At 44.1% G+C, this 7,399-nt stretch overlaps 1 protein-coding gene and 3 non-coding genes across 8 annotated transcripts in view; 3 read left to right on the top strand and 1 right to left on the bottom strand.

Moving 5' to 3' along the window:
• Positions 1-7,399, top strand: part of RNASE11 (ribonuclease A family member 11 (inactive)) — a 122,755-nt gene that overhangs the window by 51,932 nt on the left and 63,424 nt on the right. The window lies entirely within an intron of this gene.
• Positions 4,550-4,621, bottom strand: TRNAP-UGG. The gene has a single exon. It is a non-coding gene; the product is annotated as a tRNA-Pro (tRNA).
• Positions 6,165-6,237, top strand: TRNAT-UGU. Its single transcript has one exon. It is a non-coding gene; the product is annotated as a tRNA-Thr (tRNA).
• TRNAY-GUA lies at positions 6,912-7,003 on the top strand. Its single transcript is given in 2 exon segments — positions 6,912-6,948; positions 6,968-7,003. It is a non-coding gene; the product is annotated as a tRNA-Tyr (tRNA).

The raw sequence follows: 7,399 nt of genomic DNA, 5'->3' as shown, positions 1-7,399 counted from the left end.
CATGAAGATCATGAAGATCATGACCTGAGCCAAAGTTAGACACTTAACCAACTGAGCCACCAAGGTGCCCCATGAATTTTTTACTCTTCATCTTAATCTCAACAGCACTTCGCACAACTGATCTTGGACTTGTATTGAATATAGTTTTGTTCTTTGGTTTCCCTGGGACTGCACTTGCCTGGTTTTCTGTCCACATTTCCAGCTACTTTGTTTTGTTTTGCAGGTGTATCCACTTCAATAAAGCTATTAAACATTAGCTAAATTGTAAAGTTATTTCTAGAAATCACAAATTAAGAGGACGCTGAAAATAAGAATGTATTTCCAACACCTAGAACAGAACCTGGTCCATTGAATGTAATCAAGAAAAATTTGCTGAATGAATTAAAGACTCATGAGCAGATGATAGCCGCAGCCCTGAGAGAGATGCTGAACTCAAGTATTCAGCAGCTTGAGTGTTAGTACTCATTCCCACACTCAGCCCACTCCAGTGACTATTAGAAACTGAACCTCTCACATGTAGCTAGAGCCCTTAGAGGGTTATTAACAGTGGACTAGAAAAAATTTCCCTTGCAGCAATCAACAAATTTTTCTACCTCTAGGAAAAAGTCATCCTTGAAAATTCTCAACGGAAGCTCTGCCTTGCTACATAAAATTTGTGTCATCTGGGGTTACCAGAGGGCAGGTGGGTGGGGCGATGGGTGAAATAGGTGATGGGGATTAAGGAGTGCACTTGTGATAAGCACTGAGTGATGTACAGAATTGTTGAATCACTATATTGTACACCTGAAACTAATATAACACTGTATGTTAACTACACTAGAGTTAAAACAAAAACTTAATTAAAAAAATAAGGATTATAAAAAAACATTAAAAATATTTGTGTCATCTGGGACACTGCAAACTAATACATTAATATAACATTATTCCCATTTTCCCAGATGACACAAATATTTTTAATGTTTTTAAAATTTTTAATATTTTAATATTTTTAATGTTCATAGGCAGTATAAATATAAACCTCAAAACGATATGAAGAGACATTTCTCCAAGGAATTTATACAAATAGTCAATAAATACGTGAAACTCAGCATTATTAGTCATGAGGGAAATCAAATGAAACCACAATGAGGGACCACTTCCTACCTGCTAAGATGGTTATAATGGAAAAGACATAATAATAAGTACTGATGAAGATGTGAAAAATTGGAACACTCATAAATTGGGAATGTAAATTCCCACGTTAGAAAACAGTATGGCAGCTCCTCAAAAGTTTAAGCATAGTGTTACATATGACTCATCAATTCCACTTCTAGGTATATACCCAGGAGAAATGAAAATTTTTGTGTCCACACAAAAACTTGGACATGACATTCATAGCGGCATTATAATGCCAAAAGTGGAAACAACTCAAGTGCCCATCAACTGATGAATGGATACATAAAACGTGGTATATCCATACAACAGAATATTGCTTCACAAAAAGGAATGAAGTATTGATACATGCTACAACATGGATGAATCTTAAAAACTTAATGCTAAGTGAAAGAAGCCAGTCATAAAAGACTATACATTGTATGATTCCACTCACCTAAAGTATCCAGAATAGGCAAATCTGTATAGAGAGAAAGTAGATTAGTAGTTGCCCTGAGCTGCAGGAGAGGGATGGGAGGAAATGAGGAGTGACTTTTAATTGGGCATAATGGGGTTTTTTGGGAGTGACAAAAATGCTGTAAAATTGATTACATTAATCTGAAAATATGCAAATATGTAAAAAACCACATTTGTGTATTTTAAGTGGATAAATTATATCAATAATTCTTATAATGGATCCTATGCTTCATCACTTATAGTGATTCCACTTTGAATTTTTTTTTTTTTCAACGTTTATTTATTTTTGGGACAGAGAGAGACAGAGCATGAATGGGGGAGGGGCAGAGAGAGAGGGAGACACAGAATCGGAAACAGGCTCCAGGCTCCGAGCCATCAGCCCAGAGCCTGATGCGGGGCTCGAACTCCCGGACCGCGAGATCGTGACCTGGCTGAAGTCGGACGCTTAACCGACTGCGCCACCCAGGCGCCCCACTGATTCCACTTTGAATCCTGATACATTTTCTCTGGTAATCAGCCCCCATTTTCCCTGTATCCCCATTATTTTTAAAAATGAAGACAGAAACTGGGTCATACCTGAGTTTGCTTTCTTGCCAATCAGAAGAGTACCTGATAATTTGGAACACAGCAAAATCTCATCACATTATTTTTTGAAAGCACAGATTACATAAGGGTTAAATATGTATCAAATAGTCATGCTCCCTGGTGATTTGCTGTGGACCCTTTTGCATGATTCAAGGGGGACAGGTCATGTTCATAATAGTGGAGAGTACTAAAGGCCCACACCAGCTCCTACAAATCAATATTATTTTTTTAAAAGGCAGTTATATTATAAAACACAAGCAATCAGGACTCTAAGAGTAAACAGATAAACAATGAAAAGCAGACTTAGACCGTTAGGAACTTCAGTTAATATAACCATTATTTGGGTTCTGAAACCTGCACTTCTCTCCGACCTAAGATTATCTTACACCTATTTCTGCTTTTTCAGAACTGGCTTTCCTTCTTTTACCTCCCTCCTCAGGCTGTGAGCTATCATCCCCCTTTAATTTGCTCCTTTCTGCCTTTGTTCCAGTGCTGCTGAGTTCCTCCTGTCTTGATTGTCAACCCAACCAGTATTCCTGCCTTCTACACAGTAATAGGAGCAGTAATAGCGCCACTTTCATGTGCGCTGGTCTTAAAAGTCCTTACAAGTTCTTGATAACCCAAGGAACCTTTAAGGGCAGGGAAAGACAAGGACTCACTAAATAATCACGAACTACCCCTAAGACCTTTGAACCAAACATGTGAAAGGACTAGGTCTTCCCCTTCACAGCCAAACTCCTACAAAGAATTCTTTACCTACATGGCCACACTTTCCCCCTCATTCTTCAACCCACCCAGCTCTGTCATCTTCCCTATACTTTCTGTTTTAAATGCTGGTAAAGGCTGTCAACAGCCCCTGAGTAACCAAATCAGCTGTCAGAACAAGTGACTGTCAGGAGGTTTCCTTCTCTAGTTCTTCTACTCACTGGATTCCATTCCCAACTTTTTAAACACCGATGATCACCAGGGCTGGTTCTTAAATTCTTTCTCTGTGAATGCTCTTCCCTGCACATTTTTAGCCAAAGCAACATTAACCGCCACCATGTGTATGTGTGTGCGTGTTTAATTGAAGTATAGTTGAAACCCAATATTACATTAGTTTCAGGTGTACAACACAGTGATTCAATAACTCTATACATTATATTGTGCTCACCACAAACGTAGCTACCTCCTGTCACCATATATACAATTACGATGTTTTTAATTCCTAAAATTCCTTCCTTTAGTTTGAATCTTTCTCTGGAACCCCATGCCTTTATATCCAGATTCCTACTGTGCATCTCCCCAGTAGCAAATACATCAAACACAACAAAGCCCAGGCTAGGTGTATCGCATTTCTGAAGGGACAACCAACTGGAAGTCAGGGCATCCTGGAAAATTCTACTCTTTCTTTTCCCGTCATCCAATAACCAATCACAAAACTCTTTATTCTTGCCTGGCCACATAACCTAACAACTCCAGAAAGGACAAATATGATGGAGTCAGTCAGAAACTCGAAGATTCCCAGTGTACAAGCAGTTTGGGACGATAAGTAGGTTTGAAGGCCTATCATTCCAACAGTTCACAGGTTTGGGCCGCTTCTACAAGCCGGAATCAACCATACTCTAAGGTTTCAGGTAGACACCTCACACTACAGCCGGCTGGCTTTCCAGGTAAGCAATCAAAGAATACCAACGGTGCTGGTGGATTCTTGCTAGAAATGGCAAGACTACTATCACTAGGTTATATTGAGTCTTGGAAAAAATTCAGTTATGCTCTCTTTGAATAGAACGGATGTCTGAGCCTTTGGAGCCCAAGGGTCCCCAGGCCGCAACTTTGCATTATTGGGAAGATTTCCAGGGCACTTGTGACTGTGCGGCAGACGGTGTCCGCAACCAAGAGCGCAGCCGCGCTCCTAACCGCGCGGCTGCTCCCAGGCGGGTGCTAGATTCCGCACCGCCCAGGGATCACTGCAGGGGACCAGTGGCCCCAGGAAGAGGGTTCTGGCCCGGCATTGTGATCCCAGCACACCTCCAGGTACCACTCTCTTCCGTGTGAAATGCTGTAGTGAGAATTGCACGAGTTTTTTCCCGCGAAATGTGCCTCGCTAAACACTGCCGGAGCAAGCTACTCCTGACAAAAGAGCCTGTCAGAGCCAGACTGGGGCACCCCTATCTCATGAAACCCTTGGCTCACCGTAGCATCTTCATTGTCCTTGCATCGGTCCACAGAAGTGTCCAACTTGCTCGCAAGCTGATCTCGAAACAGGTCCAGGTTGGAACGGATCTCAGCCTAGGTGGACTTAAGCTTGGGTCGTATTAACTGTATTTGGCTCTAAAAGGACGGGGAAGAGAAGGAAACAAAACTAAAAAGAACAGGGCTCGTCCGGGATTTGAACCCGGGACCTCTCGCACCCAAAGCGAGAATCATACCACTAGACCAACGAGCCAGCCCTGAAGGTGGGCTTTCCTCTCTTGAAATGATCATTCATCCTCGTTTGTTGCATCACACTACTGCACCGTTTTTGACGCTTCTCTTAAGCCCACTGATTTTTTTCCAGACCCCAAGAATATCAATGAGCGCATTCGAAGGAATCTGAGCCACAGCGTCCCAGAGATAGGAATGTTCATTATGGAGCTCAGGCTGAGCTGCGAGTCTGTCCGCGGACCCTCCTGAGGTGGGGTCTGATTGCTTACAGGGTTAGGACCAGAACCATCGCAGGCGCACTGGGGTGTAAGGACACAGTAAAAATAGGAACCACCGAGTTCACTAAGAGGCAAAGGTTACCTCCAGGGCCAACAGAGGAGCTCGACACTATGCCCCCCCTTGGAGTCAAATCCCAAAACTACTGCTTTAGTCCACTGAGCTTGCTTTTGCTTGTTCCTTTCAGCTTTATTTAATAAACGTTGTGTTTTAGGTCTAGATTTAAGGCACCCTTCAAGGGTGGGCATAAGGTGACCTTGGGGAAGAATTGTCCTTTCCATACCGTCTTTTTGAGAAGGCTGGACCCTCCTGCTTCTCTATCACCCAGAAGATGGTGGGTGGAAAGGGAAGGGAGGGCGTTGTCCTTGCTCTGCAGTGCTTTCTGCAAAGGGAACGATGTTCCTGGGCTCTAGCTTGTCTGCCCTGGTCACACTGTCTACCCTGTGCTGAGCACATTTCTGGCACACTGGGTAAATAGCTACTGAATCTCCTGAACCAGGCCCCAGACTCCTGGGCGGGCTGAGACCAGAGGAGAGAAAAGGAAAAAAGGAGCGTTCCCTTTCCAATCCTTTCATGAGTCTCCACTTTCTATTTGTTCTGGACTTCAGGAGAGCCTGGAGGCCCAGAGAGAAGCTGCCCCGGGGGAGTCCACGTTGTTAGCCAAGAGTGTTAAAGGACCGAGGAGAGGGTTACACTCTTTTAGCCAGCGTCTGCTTCAGGAAACCTGGAGGAGTCTCAGGTCCAGATCGACTGTGGCGGGGTCTGATTCCGCTGAAAGGCTTGGGGAGGGGGCGAGGGATGTCTGGATGCCTTGGCGCCTTCACTGTGGCGGTCCCCAAATTCTGAGGGTCCGAAGGGTATGAACTGTGCTTAGAGAAAACCATCTCCATTAAAAAAAAAAAAAAAAAAGTTTTATGAGTCCAAGCAGATGGGAGACACGAGGTCGCGGACATATCTTGCATCCTCTTCTGTAAGGAGCCCTCACCCTACCCCACTTTACCCCAGGGCTCACTGGAAGCCCGGGTGTTGGCGGAGCTCAATGACTTGTTAGGACTGAGGCTGAGGAGCCTGTGCTATGGGCTCTACCGGTGGTCTTCTAGAGACCTACATTCGAGTTTAGGCCTAGTCAGGAACATGTTTCTTAGTCATTCTCTTGTTTGAAGATGCTTCCTTCAAAACGAATTTGTTTTCATTTAGATTTATCTATTAAATTTTGTTTAGATGTAAAAGCCAGTTTGGCTGCAGTTTTTAAAACAAGGGATACAACAGTAAAAATGGACCTGTAGGGCGGCTCCATAGCTCAGGGGTTAGAGCACTGGTCTTGTAAACCAGGGGTCGCGAGTTCAAATCTCGCTGGAGCCTTAGGCGGGTGCTTGTTTTCCTACAACGTCATCATTCTCCGTTTTGGTCTACTTCTTGACCCAGTCTTGATGGGGGAAGGGGGGGGGGGGGAAGCACTGTGTAATCTCTTTGGTAAAATCAGATCCTGGAGATCTGGGACGGAGGGTTATAGAACCGGAGCTCCTGGGATCCCAAGGAAAAGACAATGTGTGTGTGTACCTTTCGGTAAGTAGGAGAGGAACCAGATTCCTCAAGTTTCTGCTAGAAGACTGGATGGGTTGGCGGAGTCCACACCTCCGTATTTGAGGAAGAGAGCAAATCAGCTCGGGCCCATTGATAGCAGTGACCCCCGGCGGGGTGGAGTCTGGCACACCTCCCAAGTACACCAGCCGGGCGCCCAGTTTCTCCTGCGCTCCTGGAGAACTGGTTCGTGGGTTAATCGGCCAGCTTAGGCCAGAAACTAGGTAGATAAACCCCAATCGGGTTTCTGCTCTGCTTCCATACTCACTTTCTCCGACTCAGAGTCTGCTTCCTACGCCCCAGGCTACTCCTGGGATTCGATTTATTATAGATTCGACTCTCGGGGGACTTGACAAGCTTCAGTCTTAGTCTGAATCTCAAATACAAAGAAGCCAGACTTCTCACTAGCTGGTACTATATCCACAAAAATCTACAGTAACGCACAGAAGTCGCGCCCTTCGATAGCTCAGTTGGTAGAGCAGAGGACTGTAGAGGAACGACGTCTGCTGTTATCCTTAGGTCGCTGGTTCGACTCCGGCTCGAAGGAGGTGCTTGCTGTTTTGATGTAATCCCGTACTCAAACTTCCTGAAACTTCTGCCCTCCGGTTTCTTTTGATTCTATTTTCAGGCAACAAGAGAAGAGCTTTCCACCTGCCAAGTAACCTAATTTCACTTATCTTTATGATCATGGAGTAGATGTGGTTCACTCAGGAAATGTGAACTAATGGCTTTCATATTAGATTTGAATCTGTTACCTTCTAATCTTTAGAACCAATTTACGTTGATTAAATATTGGGGTAACTGCGCTCCACCTCACCAGATACCTATATTTTTTCATAAGCGCAAATAATGCATACTAGGCAAATCAGGGCTTAAGGAGAAATATATTAGAAAGTCTGCCTTTGGAAAAGGTAAATACACAATAGAGAGTGAGCAATGCAAA

This window comes from Felis catus, chromosome B3, assembly GCF_018350175.1.
Source record: "Felis catus isolate Fca126 chromosome B3, F.catus_Fca126_mat1.0, whole genome shotgun sequence".
Classification (NCBI taxonomy): Eukaryota; Metazoa; Chordata; class Mammalia; order Carnivora; family Felidae; genus Felis; species Felis catus.
This window is presented reverse-complemented; position numbering and strand designations above follow the sequence as displayed.